The following is a 14,842-nucleotide window of genomic DNA, read 5'->3' on the forward strand; positions in this document are numbered from 1 at the left end:
ACTAAGCTATTCCCACTTGTTCATAATCGCAATGTCGATTTAACTGAAATAAACGGAATGATTCGTGCTACTACAGGGGAAACTCGGGTTTGAACCAAGGACTTCTCAATCTGCAGTCGAATGCTCTACCACTGAGCTATTCCCCCTTGTTCATAATCGCAATGTCGATTTAACTGAAATAAACGGAATGATTCGTGCTACTACAGGGGAAACTCGGGTTTGAACCAAGGACTTCTCAATCTGCAGTCGAATGCTCTACCACTGAGCTATTCCCCCTTGTTCAAGGCCGTAATGTCGATTTAACTAAAATAAACGGAATGATCCGTGCTGTTACAGGGAGAACTCGGGTTTGAACCAAGGACCTCTCGATCTGCAGTCGAATGCTCTACCACTGAGCTATTCCCCCTTGTTCAAGACCGTAATGTCGTTTTAACTAAAATAAACGGAATGATTCGTGCTGTTACAGGGAGAACTCGGGTTTGAACCAAGGACCTCTCGATCTGCAATCGAATGCTCTACCACTGAGCTATTCCCCCTTTTTCAAGACCGTAATGTCGTTTTAACTAAAATGAACGGAATGATCCGTGCTGTTACAGGGAGAACTCGGGTTTGAACCAAGGACTTCTCAATCTGCAGTCGAATGCTCTACCACTGAGCTATTCGCCCTTGTTCAAGGCCGTAATGTCGATTTAACTAAAATAAACGGAATGATCCGTGCTGTTACAGGGAGAACTCGGGTTTGAACCAAGGACTTCTCAACCTGCAGTCTAAAGCTCTACCACTGAGCTATCCCCCTTGTCAAGGCCGTATTGTCGTTTTAACTAAAATAAACGGAATGATCCGTGCTGTTACAGGGAGAACTCGGGTTTGAACCAAGGACCTCTCGATCTGCAGTCGAATGCTCTACCACTGAGCTATTCCCCCTTGTTCAAGACCGTAATGTCGTTTTAACTAAAATAAACGGAATGATTCGTGCTGTTACAGGGAGAACTCGGGTTTGAACCAAGGACCTCTCGATCTGCAGTCGAATGCTCTACCACTGAGCTATTCCCCCTTTTTCGAGACCGTAATGTCGTTTTAACTAAAATGAACGGAATGATCCGTGATGTTACAGGGAGAACTCGGGTTTGAACCAAGGACCTCTTGATCTGCCGTCGAATGCTCTACCACTAAGCTATTCCCACTTGTTCATAATCGTAATGTCGATTTAACTGAAATAAACGGAATGATTCGTGCTACTACAGGGGGAACTCGGGCTTGAACCAAGGACTTCTCAATCTGCAGTCGAATGCTCTACCACTGAGCTATTCCCCCTTGTTCAAGGCAGTAATGTCGATTTAACTAAAATAAACGGAATGATCCGTGCTGTTACAGGGAGAACTCGGGTTTGAACCAAGGACCTCTCGATCTGCAGTCGAATGCTCTACCACTGAGCTATTCCCCCTTGTTCAAGACCGTAATGTCGTTTTAACTAAAATAAACGGAATGATTCGTGCTGTTACAGGGAGAACTCGGGTTTGAACCAAGGACCTCTCGATCTGCAATCGAATGCTCTACCACTGAGCTATTCCCCCTTTTTCAAGACCGTAATGTCGTTTTAACTAAAATGAACGGAATGATCCGTGCTGTTACAGGGAGAACTCGGGTTTGAACCAAGGACTTCTCAATCTGCAGTCGAATGCTCTACCACTGAGCTATTCCCCCTTGTTCAAGGCAGTAATGTCGATTTAACTAAAATAAACGGAATGATCCGTGCTGTTACAGGGAGAACTCGGGTTTGAACCAAGGACTTCTCAACCTGCAGTCGAAAGCTCTACCACTTAGCTATTCCCCTTTGTTCATAGCCGCAATGTCGATTTAACTAAAATAAACGCAATGATCCGTGCTGTTACAGTGAGAACTCGGGTTTGAACCAAGGACCTCTCGATCTGCAGTCGAATGCTCTACCACTGAGCTATTCCCCCTTGTTCAAGACCGTAAGGTCGTTTTAACTAAAATAAACGGAATGATTCGTGCTGTTACAGGGAGAACTCGGGTTTGAACCAAGGACCTCTCGATCTGCCGTCGAATGCTCTACCACTGAGCTATTCCCACTTGTTCATAATCGTAATGTCGATTTAACTGAAATAAACGGAATGATTCGTGCTACTAAAGGGGGAACTCGGGTTTGAACCAAGGACTTCTCAATCTGCAGTCGAATGCTCTACCGCTGAGCTATTCGCCCTTGTTCAAGGCCGTAATGTCGATTTAACTAAAATAAACGGAATGATCCGTGCTGTTACAGGGAGAACTCGGGTTTGAACCAAGGACTTCTCAACCTGCAGTCTAAAGCTCTACCACTGAGCTATTCCCCCTTGTCAAGGCCGTATTGTCGTTTTAACTAAAATAAACGGAATGATCCGTGCTGTTACAGGGAGAACTCGGGTTTGAACCAAGGACCTCTCGATCTGCAGTCGAATGCTCTACCACTGAGCTATTCCCCCTTGTTCAAGACCGTAATGTCGTTTTAACTAAAATAAACGGAATGATTCGTGCTGTTACAGGGAGAACTCGGGTTTGAACCAAGGACCTCTCGATCTGCAGTCGAATGCTCTACCACTGAGCTATTCCCCCTTTTTCGAGACCGTAATGTCGTTTTAACTAAAATGAACGGAATGATCCGTGCTGTTACAGGGAGAACTCGGGTTTGAACCAAGGACCTCTTGATCTGCCGTCGAATGCTCTACCACTAAGCTATTCCCACTTGTTCATAATCGTAATGTCGATTTAACTGAAATAAACGGAATGATTCGTGCTACTACAGGGGGAACTTGGGCTTGAACCAAGGACTTCTCAATCTGCAGTCGAATGCTCTACCACTGAGCTATTCCCCCTTGTTCAAGGCAGTAATGTCGATTTAACTAAAATAAACGGAATGATCCGTGCTGTTACAGGGAGAACTCGGGTTTGAACCAAGGACTTCTCAACCTGCAGTCGAATGCTCTACCACTGAGCTATTCCCCTTTGTTCATAGCCGCAATGTCGATTTAACTAAAATAAACGCAATGATCCGTGCTGTTACAGTGAGAACTCGGGTTTGAACCAAGGACCTCTCGATCTGCAGTCGAATGCTCTACCACTGAGCTATTCCCCCTTGTTCAAGACCGTAATGTCGTTTTAACTAAAATAAACGGAATGATTCGTGCTGTTACAGGGAGAACTCGGGTTTGAACCAAGGACCTCTCGATCTGCAGTCGAATGCTCTACCACTGAGCTATTCCCCCTTGTTCAAGACCGTAATGTCGTTTTAACTAAAATAAACGGAATGATTCGTGCTGTTACAGGGAGAACTCGGGTTTGAACCAAGGACCTCTCGATCTGCAGTCGAATGCTCTACCACTGAGCTATTCCCCCTTGTTCAAGGCCGTAATGTCGATTTAACTAAAATAAACGGAATGATCCGTGCTGTTACAGGGAGAACTCGGGTTTGAACCAAGGACTTCTCAACCTGCAGTCTAAAGCTCTACCACTGAGCTATCCCCCTTGTCAAGGCCGTATTGTCGTTTTAACTAAAATAAACGGAATGATCCGTGCTGTTACAGGGAGAACTCGGGTTTGAACCAAGGACCTCTCGATCTGCAGTCGAATGCTCTACCACTGAGCTATTCCCCCTTGTTCAAGACCGTAATGTCGTTTTAACTAAAATAAACGGAATGATTCGTGCTGTTACAGGGAGAACTCGGGTTTGAACCAAGGACCTCTCGATCTGCAGTCGAATGCTCTACCACTGAGCTATTCCCCCTTTTTCGAGACCGTAATGTCGTTTTAACTAAAATGAACGGAATGATCCGTGATGTTACAGGGAGAACTCGGGTTTGAACCAAGGACCTCTTGATCTGCCGTCGAATGCTCTACCACTAAGCTATTCCCACTTGTTCATAATCGTAATGTCGATTTAACTGAAATAAACGGAATGATTCGTGCTACTACAGGGGGAACTCGGGCTTGAACCAAGGACTTCTCAATCTGCAGTCGAATGCTCTACCACTGAGCTATTCCCCCTTGTTCAAGGCAGTAATGTCGATTTAACTAAAATAAACGGAATGATCCGTGCTGTTACAGGGAGAACTCGGGTTTGAACCAAGGACCTCTCGATCTGCAGTCGAATGCTCTACCACTGAGCTATTCCCCCTTGTTCAAGACCGTAATGTCGTTTTAACTAAAATAAACGGAATGATTCGTGCTGTTACAGGGAGAACTCGGGTTTGAACCAAGGACCTCTCGATCTGCAATCGAATGCTCTACCACTGAGCTATTCCCCCTTTTTCAAGACCGTAATGTCGTTTTAACTAAAATGAACGGAATGATCCGTGCTGTTACAGGGAGAACTCGGGTTTGAACCAAGGACTTCTCAATCTGCAGTCGAATGCTCTACCACTGAGCTATTCCCCCTTGTTCAAGGCAGTAATGTCGATTTAACTAAAATAAACGGAATGATCCGTGCTGTTACAGGGAGAACTCGGGTTTGAACCAAGGACTTCTCAACCTGCAGTCGAAAGCTCTACCACTTAGCTATTCCCCTTTGTTCATAGCCGCAATGTCGATTTAACTAAAATAAACGCAATGATCCGTGCTGTTACAGTGAGAACTCGGGTTTGAACCAAGGACCTCTCGATCTGCAGTCGAATGCTCTACCACTGAGCTATTCCCCCTTGTTCAAGACCGTAAGGTCGTTTTAACTAAAATAAACGGAATGATTCGTGCTGTTACAGGGAGAACTCGGGTTTGAACCAAGGACCTCTCGATCTGCCGTCGAATGCTCTACCACTGAGCTATTCCCACTTGTTCATAATCGTAATGTCGATTTAACTGAAATAAACGGAATGATTCGTGCTACTAAAGGGGGAACTCGGGTTTGAACCAAGGACTTCTCAATCTGCAGTCGAATGCTCTACCGCTGAGCTATTCGCCCTTGTTCAAGGCCGTAATGTCGATTTAACTAAAATAAACGGAATGATCCGTGCTGTTACAGGGAGAACTCGGGTTTGAACCAAGGACTTCTCAACCTGCAGTCTAAAGCTCTACCACTGAGCTATTCCCCCTTGTCAAGGCCGTATTGTCGTTTTAACTAAAATAAACGGAATGATCCGTGCTGTTACAGGGAGAACTCGGGTTTGAACCAAGGACCTCTCGATCTGCAGTCGAATGCTCTACCACTGAGCTATTCCCCCTTGTTCAAGACCGTAATGTCGTTTTAACTAAAATAAACGGAATGATTCGTGCTGTTACAGGGAGAACTCGGGTTTGAACCAAGGACCTCTCGATCTGCAGTCGAATGCTCTACCACTGAGCTATTCCCCCTTTTTCGAGACCGTAATGTCGTTTTAACTAAAATGAACGGAATGATCCGTGCTGTTACAGGGAGAACTCGGGTTTGAACCAAGGACCTCTTGATCTGCCGTCGAATGCTCTACCACTAAGCTATTCCCACTTGTTCATAATCGTAATGTCGATTTAACTGAAATAAACGGAATGATTCGTGCTACTACAGGGGGAACTTGGGCTTGAACCAAGGACTTCTCAATCTGCAGTCGAATGCTCTACCACTGAGCTATTCCCCCTTGTTCAAGGCAGTAATGTCGATTTAACTAAAATAAACGGAATGATCCGTGCTGTTACAGGGAGAACTCGGGTTTGAACCAAGGACTTCTCAACCTGCAGTCGAATGCTCTACCACTGAGCTATTCCCCTTTGTTCATAGCCGCAATGTCGATTTAACTAAAATAAACGCAATGATCCGTGCTGTTACAGTGAGAACTCGGGTTTGAACCAAGGACCTCTCGATCTGCAGTCGAATGCTCTACCACTGAGCTATTCCCCCTTGTTCAAGACCGTAATGTCGTTTTAACTAAAATAAACGGAATGATTCGTGCTGTTACAGGGAGAACTCGGGTTTGAACCAAGGACCTCTCGATCTGCAGTCGAATGCTCTACCACTGAGCTATTCCCCCTTGTTCAAGACCGTAATGTCGTTTTAACTAAAATAAACGGAATGATTCGTGCTGTTACAGGGAGAACTCGGGTTTGAACCAAGGACCTCTCGATCTGCAGTCGAATGCTCTACCACTGAGCTATTCCCCCTTTTTCAAGACCGTAATGTCGTTTTAACTAAAATGAACGGAATGATCCGTGCTGTTACAGGGAGAACTCGGGTTTGAACCAAGGACCTCTTGATCTGCCGTCGAATGCTCTACCACTAAGCTATTCCCACTTGTTCATAATCGTAATGTCGATTTAACTGAAATAAACGGAATGATTCGTGCTACTACAGGGGGAACTCGGGTTTGAATCAAGGACCTCTCGATCTGCAGTCGAATGCTCTACCACTGAGCTATTCCCCCTTGTTCAAGACCGTAATGTCGTTTTAACTAAAATAAACGGAATGATTCGTGCTGTTACAGGGAGAACTCGGGTTTGAACCAAGGACCTCTCGATCTGCAGTCGAATGCTCTACCACTGAGCTATTCCCCCTTTTTCAAGACCGTAATGTCGTTTTAACTAAAATGAACGGAATGATCCGTGCTGTTACAGGGAGAACTCGGGTTTGAACCAAGGACCTCTTGATCTGCCATCGAATGCTCTACCACTAAGCTATTCCCACTTGTTCATAATCGTAATGTCGATTTAACTGAAATAAACGGAATGATTCGTGCTACTACAGGGGGAACTCGGGTTTGAACCAAGGACTTCTCAATCTGCAGTCGAATGCTCTACCACTGAGCTATTCCCCCTTGTTCAAGGCAGTAATGTCGATTTAACTAAAATAAACGGAATGATCCGTGCTGTTACAGGGAGAACTCGGGTTTGAACCAAGGACTTCTCAACCTGCAGTCGAATGCTCTACCACTGAGCTGTTCCCCTTTGTTCATAGCCGCAATGTCGATTTAACTAAAATAAACGCAATGATCCGTGCTGTTACAGTGAGAACTCGGGTTTGAACCAAGGACCTCTCGATCTGCAGTCGAATGCTCTACCACTGAGCTATTCCCCCTTGTTCAAGACCGTAATGTCATTTTAACTAAAATAAACGGAATGATCCGTGCTGTTACAGGGAGAACTCGGGTTTGAACCAAGGACCTCTCGATCTGCCACCGAATGCTCTACCACTGAGTTATTCCCACTTGTTCATAATCGTAATGTCGATTTAACTGAAATAAACGGAATGATTCGTGCTACTACAGGGGGAACTCGGGTTTGAACCAAGGACTTCCCAATCTGCAGTCGAATGCTCTACCACTGAGCTATTCCCCCTTGTTCAAGGCCGTAATGTCGTTTTAACTAAAATAAACGGAATGATCCGTGCTGTTACAGGGAGAACTCGGGTTTGAACCAAGGACCTCTCGATCTGCAGTCGAATGCTCTACCACTGAGCTATTCCCCCTTGTTCATGACCGTAATGTCGTTTTAACTAAAATAAACGGAATGATCCGTGCTGTTACAGGGAGAACTCGGGTTTGAACCAAGGACCTCTCGATCTGCCACCGAATGCTCTACCACTGAGCTATTCCCACTTGTTCATAATCGTAATGTCGATTTAACTGAAATAAACGGAATGATTCGTGCTACTACAGGGGGAACTCGGGTTTGAACCAAGGACTTCTCAATCTGCAGTCGAATGCTCTACCACTGAGCTATTCGCCCTTGTTCAAGGCCGTAATGTCGATTTAACTAAAATAAACGAACTGATCCGTGCTGTTACAGGGAGAACTCGGGTTTGAACCAATGACTTCTCAACCTGCAGTCGAATGCTCTACCACTGAGCTATTCCCCTTTGTTCATAGCCGCAATGTCGATTTAACTAAAATAAACGCAAAAATCCGTGCTGTTACAGTGAGAACTCGGGTTTTAACCAAGGACTTCTCGATCTGCAGTCGAATGCTCTACCACTGAGCTATTCCCACTTGTTCATAATCGTAATGTCGATTTAACTAAAATAAACGGAATGATTCGTGCTACTACAGGGGGAACTCGGGTTTGAACCAAGGACTTCTCAATCTGCAGTCGAATGCTCTACCACTGAGCTATTTCCCCTTGTTCAAGGCAGTAATGTCGATTTAACTAAAATAAACGGAATGATCCGTGCTGTTACAGGGAGAACTCGGGTTTGAAAGAAGGACTTCTCAACCTGCAGTCGAATGCTCTACCACTGAGCTGTTCCCCTTTGTTCATAGCCGCAATGTCGATTTAACTAAAATAAACGCAATGATCCGTGCTGTTACAGTGAGAACTCGGGTTTGAACCAAGGACCTCTCGATCTGCAGTCGAATGCTCTACCACTGAGCTATTCGCACTTGTTCATAATCGTAATGTCGATTTAACTGAAATAAACGGAATGATTCGTGCTACTACAGGGGGAACTCGGGTTTGAACCAAGGACTTCCCAATCTGCAGTCGAATGCTCTACCACTGAGCTATTCCCCCTTGTTCAAGGCCGTAATGTCGTTTTAACTAAAATAAACGGAATGATCCGTGCTGTTACAGGGAGAACTCGGGTTTGAACCAAGGACCTCTCGATCTGCAGTCGAATGCTCTACCACTGAGCAATTCCCCCTTGTTCATGACCGTAATGTCGTTTTAACTAAAATAAACGGAATGATCCGTGCTGTTACAGGGAGAACTCGGGTTTGAACCAAGGACCTCTCGATCTGCCACCGAATGCTCTACCACTGAGCTATTCCCACTTGTTCATAATCGTAACGTCGATTTAACTGAAATAAACGGAATGATTCGTGCTACTACAGGGGGAACTCGGGTTTGAACCAAGGACTTCTCAATCTGCAGTCGAATGCTCTACCACTGAGCTATTCGCCCTTGTTCAAGGCCGTTATGTCGATTTAACTAAAATAAACGAACTGATCCGTGCTGTTACAGGGAGAACTCGGGTTTGAACCAATGACTTCTCAACCTGCAGTCGAATGCTCTACCACTGAGATATTCCCCTTTGTTCATAGCCGCAATGTCGATATAACTAAAATAAACGCAAAAATCCGTGCTGTTACAGTGAGAACTCGGGTTTGAACCAAGGACCTCTCGATCTGCAGTCGAATGCTCTACCACTGAGCTATTCCCCCTTGTTCAAGACCGTAATGTCATTTTAACTAAAATAAACGGGATGATCCGTGCTGTTACAGGGAGAACTCGGGTTTGAACCAAGGACCTCTCGATCTGCCACCGAATGCTCTACCACTGAGCTATTCCCACTTGTTCATAATCGTAATGTCGATTTAACTGAAATAAACGGAATGATTCGTGCTACTACAGGGGGAACTCGGGTTTGAACCAAGGACTTCCCAATCTGCAGTCGAATGCTCTACCACTGAGCTATTCCCCCTTGTTCAAGGCCGTAATGTCGTTTTAACTAAAATAAACGGAATGATCCGTGCTGTTACAGGGAGAACTCGGGTTTGAACCAAGGACCTCTCGATCTGCAGTCGAATGCTCTACCACTGAGCTATTCCCCCTTGTTCATGACCGTAATGTCGTTTTAACTAAAATAAACGGAATGATCCGTGCTGTTACAGGGAGAACTCGGGTTTGAACCAAGGACCTCTCGATCTGCCACCGAATGCTCTACCACTGAGCTATTCCCACTTGTTCATAATCGTAATGTCGATTTAACTGAAATAAACGGAATGATTCGTGCTACTACAGGGGGAACTCGGGTTTGAACCAAGGACTTCTCAATCTGCAGTCGAATGCTCTACCACTGAGCTATTCGCCCTTGTTCAAGGCCGTTATGTCGATTTAACTAAAATAAACGAACTGATCCGTGCTGTTACAGGGAGAACTCGGGTTTGAACCAATGACTTCTCAACCTGCAGTCGAATGCTCTACCACTGAGCTATTCCCCTTTGTTCATAGCCGCAATGTCGATTTAACTAAAATAAACGCAAAAATCCGTGCTGTTACAGTGAGAACTCGGGTTTTAACCAAGGACTTCTCGATCTGCAGTCGAATGCTCTACCACTGAGCTATTCCCACTTGTTCATAATCGTAATGTCGATTTAACTAAAATAAACGGAATGATTCGTGCTACTACAGGGGGAACTCGGGTTTGAACCAATGACTTCTCAATCTGCAGTCGAATGCTCTACCACTGAGCTATTCCCCCTTGTTCAAGGCCGTAATGTCGATTTAACTAAAATAAACGGAATGATCCGTGCTGTTACAGGGAGAACTCGGGTTTGAACCAAGGACCTCTCGATCTGCAGTCGAATGCTCTACCACTGAGCTATTCCCCCTTGTTCAAGACCGTAATGTCGTTTTAACTAAAATAAACGGAATGATTCGTGCTGTTACAGGGAGAACTCGGGTTTGAACCAAGGACCTCTCGATCTGCAGTCGAATGCTCTACCACTGAGCTATTCCCCCTTTTTCAAGACCGTAATGTCGTTTTAACTAAAATGAACGGAATGATCCGTGCTGTTACAGGGAGAACTCGGGTTTGAACCAAGGACCTCTTGATCTGCCGTCGAATGCTCTACCACTGAGCTATTCCCACTTGTTCATAATCGTAATGTCGATTTAACTAAAATAAACGGAATGATCCGTGCTGTTACAGGGAGAACTCGGGTTTGAACCAAGGACCTCTCGATCTGCAGTCGAATGCTCTACCACTGAGCTATTCCCCCTTGTTCAAGACCGTAATGTCGTTTTAACTAAAATAAACGGAATGATTCGTGCTGTTACAGGGAGAACTCGGGTTTGAACCAAGGACCTCTCGATCTGCAGTCGAATGCTCTACCACTGAGCTATTCCCCCTTTTTCAAGACCGTAATGTCGTTTTAACTAAAATGAACGGAATGATCCGTGCTGTTACAGGGAGAACTCGGGTTTGAACCAAGGACCTCTTGATCTGCCATCGAATGCTCTACCACTAAGCTATTCCCACTTGTTCATAATCGTAATGTCGATTTAACTGAAATAAACGGAATGATTCGTGCTACTACAGGGGGAACTCGGGTTTGAACCAAGGACTTCTCAATCTGCAGTCGAATGCTCTACCACTGAGCTATTCCCCCTTGTTCAAGGCAGTAATGTCGATTTAACTAAAATAAACGGAATGATCCGTGCTGTTACAGGGAGAACTCGGGTTTGAACCAAGGACTTCTCAACCTGCAGTCGAATGCTCTACCACTGAGCTGTTCCCCTTTGTTCATAGCCGCAATGTCGATTTAACTAAAATAAACGCAATGATCCGTGCTGTTACAGTGAGAACTCGGGTTTGAACCAAGGACCTCTCGATCTGCAGTCGAATGCTCTACCACTGAGCTATTCCCCCTTGTTCAAGACCGTAATGTCATTTTAACTAAAATAAACGGAATGATCCGTGCTGTTACAGGGAGAACTCGGGTTTGAACCAAGGACCTCTCGATCTGCCACCGAATGCTCTACCACTGAGCTATTCCCACTTGTTCATAATCGTAATGTCGATTTAACTGAAATAAACGGAATGATTCGTGCTACTACAGGGGGAACTCGGGTTTGAACCAAGGACTTCCCAATCTGCAGTCGAATGCTCTACCACTGAGCTATTCCCCCTTGGTCAAGGCCGTAATGTCGTTTTAACTAAAATAAACGGAATGATCCGTGCTGTTACAGGGAGAACTCGGGTTTGAACCAAGGACCTCTCGATCTGCAGTCGAATGCTCTACCACTGAGCTATTCCCCCTTGTTCATGACCGTAATGTCGTTTTAACTAAAATAAACGGAATGATCCGTGCTGTTACAGGGAGAACTCGGGTTTGAACCAAGGACCTCTCGATCTGCCACCGAATGCTCTACCACTGAGCTATTCCCACTTGTTCATAATCGTAATGTCGATTTAACTGAAATAAACGGAATGATTCGTGCTACTACAGGGGGAACTAGGGTTTGAACCAAGGACTTCTCAATCTGCAGTCGAATGCTCTACCACTGAGCTATTCGCCCTTGTTCAAGGCCGTAATGTCGATTTAACTAAAATAAACGAACTGATCCGTGCTGTTACAGGGAGAACTCGGGTTTGAACCAATGACTTCTCAACCTGCAGTCGAATGCTCTACCACTGAGCTATTCCCCTTTGTTCATAGCCGCAATGTCGATTTAACTAAAATAAACGCAAAAATCCGTGCTGTTACAGTGAGAACTCGGGTTTTAACCAAGGACTTCTCGATCTGCAGTCGAATGCTCTACCACTGAGCTATTCCCACTTGTTCATAATCGTAATGTCGATTTAACTAAAATAAACGGAATGATTCGTGCTACTACAGGGGGAACTCGGGTTTGAACCAATGACTTCTCAATCTGCAGTCGAATGCTCTACCACTGAGCTATTCCCCCTTGTTCAAGGCCGTAATGTCGATTTAACTAAAATAAACGGAATGATCCGTGCTGTTACAGGGAGAACTCGGGTTTGAACCAAGGACCTCTCGATCTGCAGTCGAATGCTCTACCACTGAGCTATTCCCCCTTGTTCAAGACCGTAATGTCGTTTTAACTAAAATAAACGGAATGATTCCTGCTGTTACAGGGAGAACTCGGGTTTGAACCAAGGACCTCTCGATCTGCAGTCGAATGCTCTACCACTGAGCTATTCCCCCTTTTTCAAGACCGTAATGTCGTTTTAACTAAAATGAACGGAATGATCCGTGCTGTTACAGGGAGAACTCGGGTTTGAACCAAGGACCTCTTGATCTGCCGTCGAATTCTCTACCACTAAGCTATTCCCACTTGTTCATAATCGCAATGTCGATTTAACTGAAATAAACGGAATGATTCGTGCTACTACAGGGGAAACTCGGGTTTGAACCAAGGACTTCTCAATCTGCAGTCGAATGCTCTACCACTGAGCTATTCCCCCTTGTTCAAGGCCGTAATGTCGATTTAACTAAAATAAACGGAATGATCCGTGCTGTTACAGGGGGAACTCGGGTTTGAACCAAGGACCTCTCGATCTGCAGTCGAATGCTCTACCACTGAGCTATTCCCCCTTGTTCAAGACCGTAATGTCGTTTTAACTAAAATAAACGGAATGATTCGTGCTGTTACAGGGAGAACTCGGGTTTGAACCAAGGACCTCTCGATCTGCAGTCGAATGCTCTACCACTGAGCTATTCCCCCTTTTTCAAGACCGTAATGTCGTTTTAACTAAAATGAACGGAATGATCCGTGCTGTTACAGGGAGAACTCGGGTTTGAACCAAGGACCTCTTGATCTGCCGTCGAATGCTCTACCACTGAGCTATTCCCACTTGTTCATAATCGTAATGTCGATTTAACTAAAATAAACGGAATGATCCGTGCTGTTACAGGGAGAACTCGGGTTTGAACCAAGGACCTCTCGATCTGCAGTCGAATGCTCTACCACTGAGCTATTCCCCCTTGTTCAAGACCGTAATGTCGTTTTAACTAAAATAAACGGAATGATTCGTGCTGTTACAGGGAGAACTCGGGTTTGAACCAAGGACCTCTCGATCTGCAGTCGAATGCTCTACCACTGAGCTATTCCCCCTTTTTCAAGACCGTAATGTCGTTTTAACTAAAATGAACGGAATGATCCGTGCTGTTACAGGGAGAACTCGGGTTTGAACCAAGGACCTCTTGATCTGCCGTCGAATGCTCTACCACTAAGCTATTCCCACTTGTTCATAATCGCAATGTCGATTTAACTGAAATAAACGGAATGATTCGTGCTACTACAGGGGAAACTCGGGTTTGAACCAAGGACTTCTCAATCTGCAGTCGAATGCTCTACCACTGAGCTATTCCCCCTTGTTCAAGGCCGTAATGTCGATTTAACTAAAATAAACAGAATGATCCGTGCTGTTACAGGGAGAACTCGGGTTTGAACCAAGGACCTCTCGATCTGCAGTCGAATGCTCTACCACTGAGCTATTCCCCCTTGTTCAAGACCGTAATGTCGTTTTAACTAAAATAAACGGAATGATTCGTGCTGTTACAGGGAGAACTCGGGTTTGAACCAAGGACCTCTCGATCTGCAGTCGAATGCTCTACCACTGAGCTATTCCCCCTTTTTCAAGACCGTAATGTCGTTTTAACTAAAATGAACGGAATGATCCGTGCTGTTACAGGGAGAACTCGGGTTTGAACCAAGGACCTCTTGATCTGCCGTCGAATGCTCTACCACTAAGCTATTCCCACTTGTTCATAATCGCAATGTCGATTTAACTGAAATAAACGGAATGATTCGTGCTACTACAGGGGAAACTCGGGTTTGAACCAAGGACTTCTCAATCTGCAGTCGAATGCTCTACCACTGAGCTATTCCCCCTTGTTCAAGGCCGTAATGTCGATTTAACTAAAATAAACAGAATGATCCGTGCTGTTACAGGGAGAACTCGGGTTTGAACCAAGGACCTCTCGATCTGCAGTCGAATGCTCTACCACTGAGCTATTCCCCCTTGTTCAAGACCGTAATGTCGTTTTAACTAAAATAAACGGAATGATTCGTGCTGTTACAGGGAGAACTCGGGTTTGAACCAAGGACCTCTCGATCTGCAGTCGAATGCTCTACCACTGAGCTATTCCCCCTTTTTCAAGACCGTAATGTCGTTTTAACTAAAATGAACGGAATGATCCGTGCTGTTACAGGGAGAACTCGGGTTTGAACCAAGGACCTCTTGATCTGCCGTCGAATGCTCTACCACTAAGCTATTCCCACTTGTTCATAATCGCAATGTCGATTTAACTGAAATAAACGGAATGATTCGTGCTACTACAGGGGAAACTCGGGTTTGAACCAATGACTTCTCAATCTGCAGTCGAATGCTCTACCACTGAGCTATTCCCCCTTGTTCAAGGCC

The 14,842-nt window shown here is 45.1% G+C and overlaps 36 non-coding genes across 36 annotated transcripts; all 36 read right to left on the reverse strand.

The window, feature by feature from the left end:
• Positions 1-334: 334 nt before the first annotated feature.
• On the reverse strand, positions 335-406 carry TRNAC-GCA (transfer RNA cysteine (anticodon GCA)). The gene has a single exon. It is a non-coding gene; the product is annotated as a tRNA-Cys (tRNA).
• Positions 407-464: 58 nt separating this feature from the next.
• Positions 465-536, reverse strand: TRNAC-GCA (transfer RNA cysteine (anticodon GCA)). The gene has a single exon. It is a non-coding gene; the product is annotated as a tRNA-Cys (tRNA).
• Positions 537-852: 316 nt separating this feature from the next.
• Positions 853-924, reverse strand: TRNAC-GCA (transfer RNA cysteine (anticodon GCA)). The gene has a single exon. It is a non-coding gene; the product is annotated as a tRNA-Cys (tRNA).
• Positions 925-982: 58 nt separating this feature from the next.
• TRNAC-GCA (transfer RNA cysteine (anticodon GCA)) lies at positions 983-1,054 on the reverse strand. Its single transcript has one exon. It is a non-coding gene; the product is annotated as a tRNA-Cys (tRNA).
• Positions 1,055-1,372: 318 nt separating this feature from the next.
• TRNAC-GCA (transfer RNA cysteine (anticodon GCA)) lies at positions 1,373-1,444 on the reverse strand. Its single transcript has one exon. It is a non-coding gene; the product is annotated as a tRNA-Cys (tRNA).
• Positions 1,445-1,502: 58 nt separating this feature from the next.
• TRNAC-GCA (transfer RNA cysteine (anticodon GCA)) lies at positions 1,503-1,574 on the reverse strand. The gene has a single exon. It is a non-coding gene; the product is annotated as a tRNA-Cys (tRNA).
• An 837-nt stretch (positions 1,575-2,411) lies between these two features.
• On the reverse strand, positions 2,412-2,483 carry TRNAC-GCA (transfer RNA cysteine (anticodon GCA)). Its single transcript has one exon. It is a non-coding gene; the product is annotated as a tRNA-Cys (tRNA).
• Positions 2,484-2,541: 58 nt separating this feature from the next.
• TRNAC-GCA (transfer RNA cysteine (anticodon GCA)) lies at positions 2,542-2,613 on the reverse strand. Its single transcript has one exon. It is a non-coding gene; the product is annotated as a tRNA-Cys (tRNA).
• Positions 2,614-3,191: 578 nt separating this feature from the next.
• TRNAC-GCA (transfer RNA cysteine (anticodon GCA)) lies at positions 3,192-3,263 on the reverse strand. Its single transcript has one exon. It is a non-coding gene; the product is annotated as a tRNA-Cys (tRNA).
• Positions 3,264-3,321: 58 nt separating this feature from the next.
• On the reverse strand, positions 3,322-3,393 carry TRNAC-GCA (transfer RNA cysteine (anticodon GCA)). The gene has a single exon. It is a non-coding gene; the product is annotated as a tRNA-Cys (tRNA).
• A 186-nt stretch (positions 3,394-3,579) lies between these two features.
• TRNAC-GCA (transfer RNA cysteine (anticodon GCA)) lies at positions 3,580-3,651 on the reverse strand. Its single transcript has one exon. It is a non-coding gene; the product is annotated as a tRNA-Cys (tRNA).
• Positions 3,652-3,709: 58 nt separating this feature from the next.
• On the reverse strand, positions 3,710-3,781 carry TRNAC-GCA (transfer RNA cysteine (anticodon GCA)). Its single transcript has one exon. It is a non-coding gene; the product is annotated as a tRNA-Cys (tRNA).
• Positions 3,782-4,099: 318 nt separating this feature from the next.
• TRNAC-GCA (transfer RNA cysteine (anticodon GCA)) lies at positions 4,100-4,171 on the reverse strand. Its single transcript has one exon. It is a non-coding gene; the product is annotated as a tRNA-Cys (tRNA).
• Positions 4,172-4,229: 58 nt separating this feature from the next.
• Positions 4,230-4,301, reverse strand: TRNAC-GCA (transfer RNA cysteine (anticodon GCA)). The gene has a single exon. It is a non-coding gene; the product is annotated as a tRNA-Cys (tRNA).
• An 837-nt stretch (positions 4,302-5,138) lies between these two features.
• Positions 5,139-5,210, reverse strand: TRNAC-GCA (transfer RNA cysteine (anticodon GCA)). Its single transcript has one exon. It is a non-coding gene; the product is annotated as a tRNA-Cys (tRNA).
• Positions 5,211-5,268: 58 nt separating this feature from the next.
• On the reverse strand, positions 5,269-5,340 carry TRNAC-GCA (transfer RNA cysteine (anticodon GCA)). The gene has a single exon. It is a non-coding gene; the product is annotated as a tRNA-Cys (tRNA).
• Positions 5,341-5,918: 578 nt separating this feature from the next.
• Positions 5,919-5,990, reverse strand: TRNAC-GCA (transfer RNA cysteine (anticodon GCA)). Its single transcript has one exon. It is a non-coding gene; the product is annotated as a tRNA-Cys (tRNA).
• Positions 5,991-6,048: 58 nt separating this feature from the next.
• TRNAC-GCA (transfer RNA cysteine (anticodon GCA)) lies at positions 6,049-6,120 on the reverse strand. Its single transcript has one exon. It is a non-coding gene; the product is annotated as a tRNA-Cys (tRNA).
• Positions 6,121-6,438: 318 nt separating this feature from the next.
• TRNAC-GCA (transfer RNA cysteine (anticodon GCA)) lies at positions 6,439-6,510 on the reverse strand. Its single transcript has one exon. It is a non-coding gene; the product is annotated as a tRNA-Cys (tRNA).
• Positions 6,511-7,348: 838 nt separating this feature from the next.
• TRNAC-GCA (transfer RNA cysteine (anticodon GCA)) lies at positions 7,349-7,420 on the reverse strand. Its single transcript has one exon. It is a non-coding gene; the product is annotated as a tRNA-Cys (tRNA).
• Positions 7,421-9,428: 2,008 nt separating this feature from the next.
• TRNAC-GCA (transfer RNA cysteine (anticodon GCA)) lies at positions 9,429-9,500 on the reverse strand. The gene has a single exon. It is a non-coding gene; the product is annotated as a tRNA-Cys (tRNA).
• A 708-nt stretch (positions 9,501-10,208) lies between these two features.
• On the reverse strand, positions 10,209-10,280 carry TRNAC-GCA (transfer RNA cysteine (anticodon GCA)). The gene has a single exon. It is a non-coding gene; the product is annotated as a tRNA-Cys (tRNA).
• Positions 10,281-10,338: 58 nt separating this feature from the next.
• On the reverse strand, positions 10,339-10,410 carry TRNAC-GCA (transfer RNA cysteine (anticodon GCA)). The gene has a single exon. It is a non-coding gene; the product is annotated as a tRNA-Cys (tRNA).
• A 188-nt stretch (positions 10,411-10,598) lies between these two features.
• Positions 10,599-10,670, reverse strand: TRNAC-GCA (transfer RNA cysteine (anticodon GCA)). Its single transcript has one exon. It is a non-coding gene; the product is annotated as a tRNA-Cys (tRNA).
• A 58-nt stretch (positions 10,671-10,728) lies between these two features.
• On the reverse strand, positions 10,729-10,800 carry TRNAC-GCA (transfer RNA cysteine (anticodon GCA)). Its single transcript has one exon. It is a non-coding gene; the product is annotated as a tRNA-Cys (tRNA).
• Positions 10,801-11,638: 838 nt separating this feature from the next.
• On the reverse strand, positions 11,639-11,710 carry TRNAC-GCA (transfer RNA cysteine (anticodon GCA)). The gene has a single exon. It is a non-coding gene; the product is annotated as a tRNA-Cys (tRNA).
• A 708-nt stretch (positions 11,711-12,418) lies between these two features.
• TRNAC-GCA (transfer RNA cysteine (anticodon GCA)) lies at positions 12,419-12,490 on the reverse strand. The gene has a single exon. It is a non-coding gene; the product is annotated as a tRNA-Cys (tRNA).
• Positions 12,491-12,548: 58 nt separating this feature from the next.
• Positions 12,549-12,620, reverse strand: TRNAC-GCA (transfer RNA cysteine (anticodon GCA)). Its single transcript has one exon. It is a non-coding gene; the product is annotated as a tRNA-Cys (tRNA).
• Positions 12,621-12,938: 318 nt separating this feature from the next.
• TRNAC-GCA (transfer RNA cysteine (anticodon GCA)) lies at positions 12,939-13,010 on the reverse strand. The gene has a single exon. It is a non-coding gene; the product is annotated as a tRNA-Cys (tRNA).
• A 58-nt stretch (positions 13,011-13,068) lies between these two features.
• Positions 13,069-13,140, reverse strand: TRNAC-GCA (transfer RNA cysteine (anticodon GCA)). Its single transcript has one exon. It is a non-coding gene; the product is annotated as a tRNA-Cys (tRNA).
• Positions 13,141-13,328: 188 nt separating this feature from the next.
• TRNAC-GCA (transfer RNA cysteine (anticodon GCA)) lies at positions 13,329-13,400 on the reverse strand. The gene has a single exon. It is a non-coding gene; the product is annotated as a tRNA-Cys (tRNA).
• Positions 13,401-13,458: 58 nt separating this feature from the next.
• Positions 13,459-13,530, reverse strand: TRNAC-GCA (transfer RNA cysteine (anticodon GCA)). Its single transcript has one exon. It is a non-coding gene; the product is annotated as a tRNA-Cys (tRNA).
• A 318-nt stretch (positions 13,531-13,848) lies between these two features.
• TRNAC-GCA (transfer RNA cysteine (anticodon GCA)) lies at positions 13,849-13,920 on the reverse strand. The gene has a single exon. It is a non-coding gene; the product is annotated as a tRNA-Cys (tRNA).
• A 58-nt stretch (positions 13,921-13,978) lies between these two features.
• Positions 13,979-14,050, reverse strand: TRNAC-GCA (transfer RNA cysteine (anticodon GCA)). The gene has a single exon. It is a non-coding gene; the product is annotated as a tRNA-Cys (tRNA).
• Positions 14,051-14,368: 318 nt separating this feature from the next.
• TRNAC-GCA (transfer RNA cysteine (anticodon GCA)) lies at positions 14,369-14,440 on the reverse strand. Its single transcript has one exon. It is a non-coding gene; the product is annotated as a tRNA-Cys (tRNA).
• A 58-nt stretch (positions 14,441-14,498) lies between these two features.
• Positions 14,499-14,570, reverse strand: TRNAC-GCA (transfer RNA cysteine (anticodon GCA)). Its single transcript has one exon. It is a non-coding gene; the product is annotated as a tRNA-Cys (tRNA).
• Between the last annotated feature and the right edge of the window lie 272 nt (positions 14,571-14,842).

Source organism: Phalangium opilio, unplaced genomic scaffold (genome assembly GCF_054372755.1).
Source record: "Phalangium opilio isolate 3A_F unplaced genomic scaffold, DU_Popi_V2 ptg000487l_1, whole genome shotgun sequence".
Classification (NCBI taxonomy): domain Eukaryota; kingdom Metazoa; phylum Arthropoda; class Arachnida; order Opiliones; family Phalangiidae; genus Phalangium; species Phalangium opilio.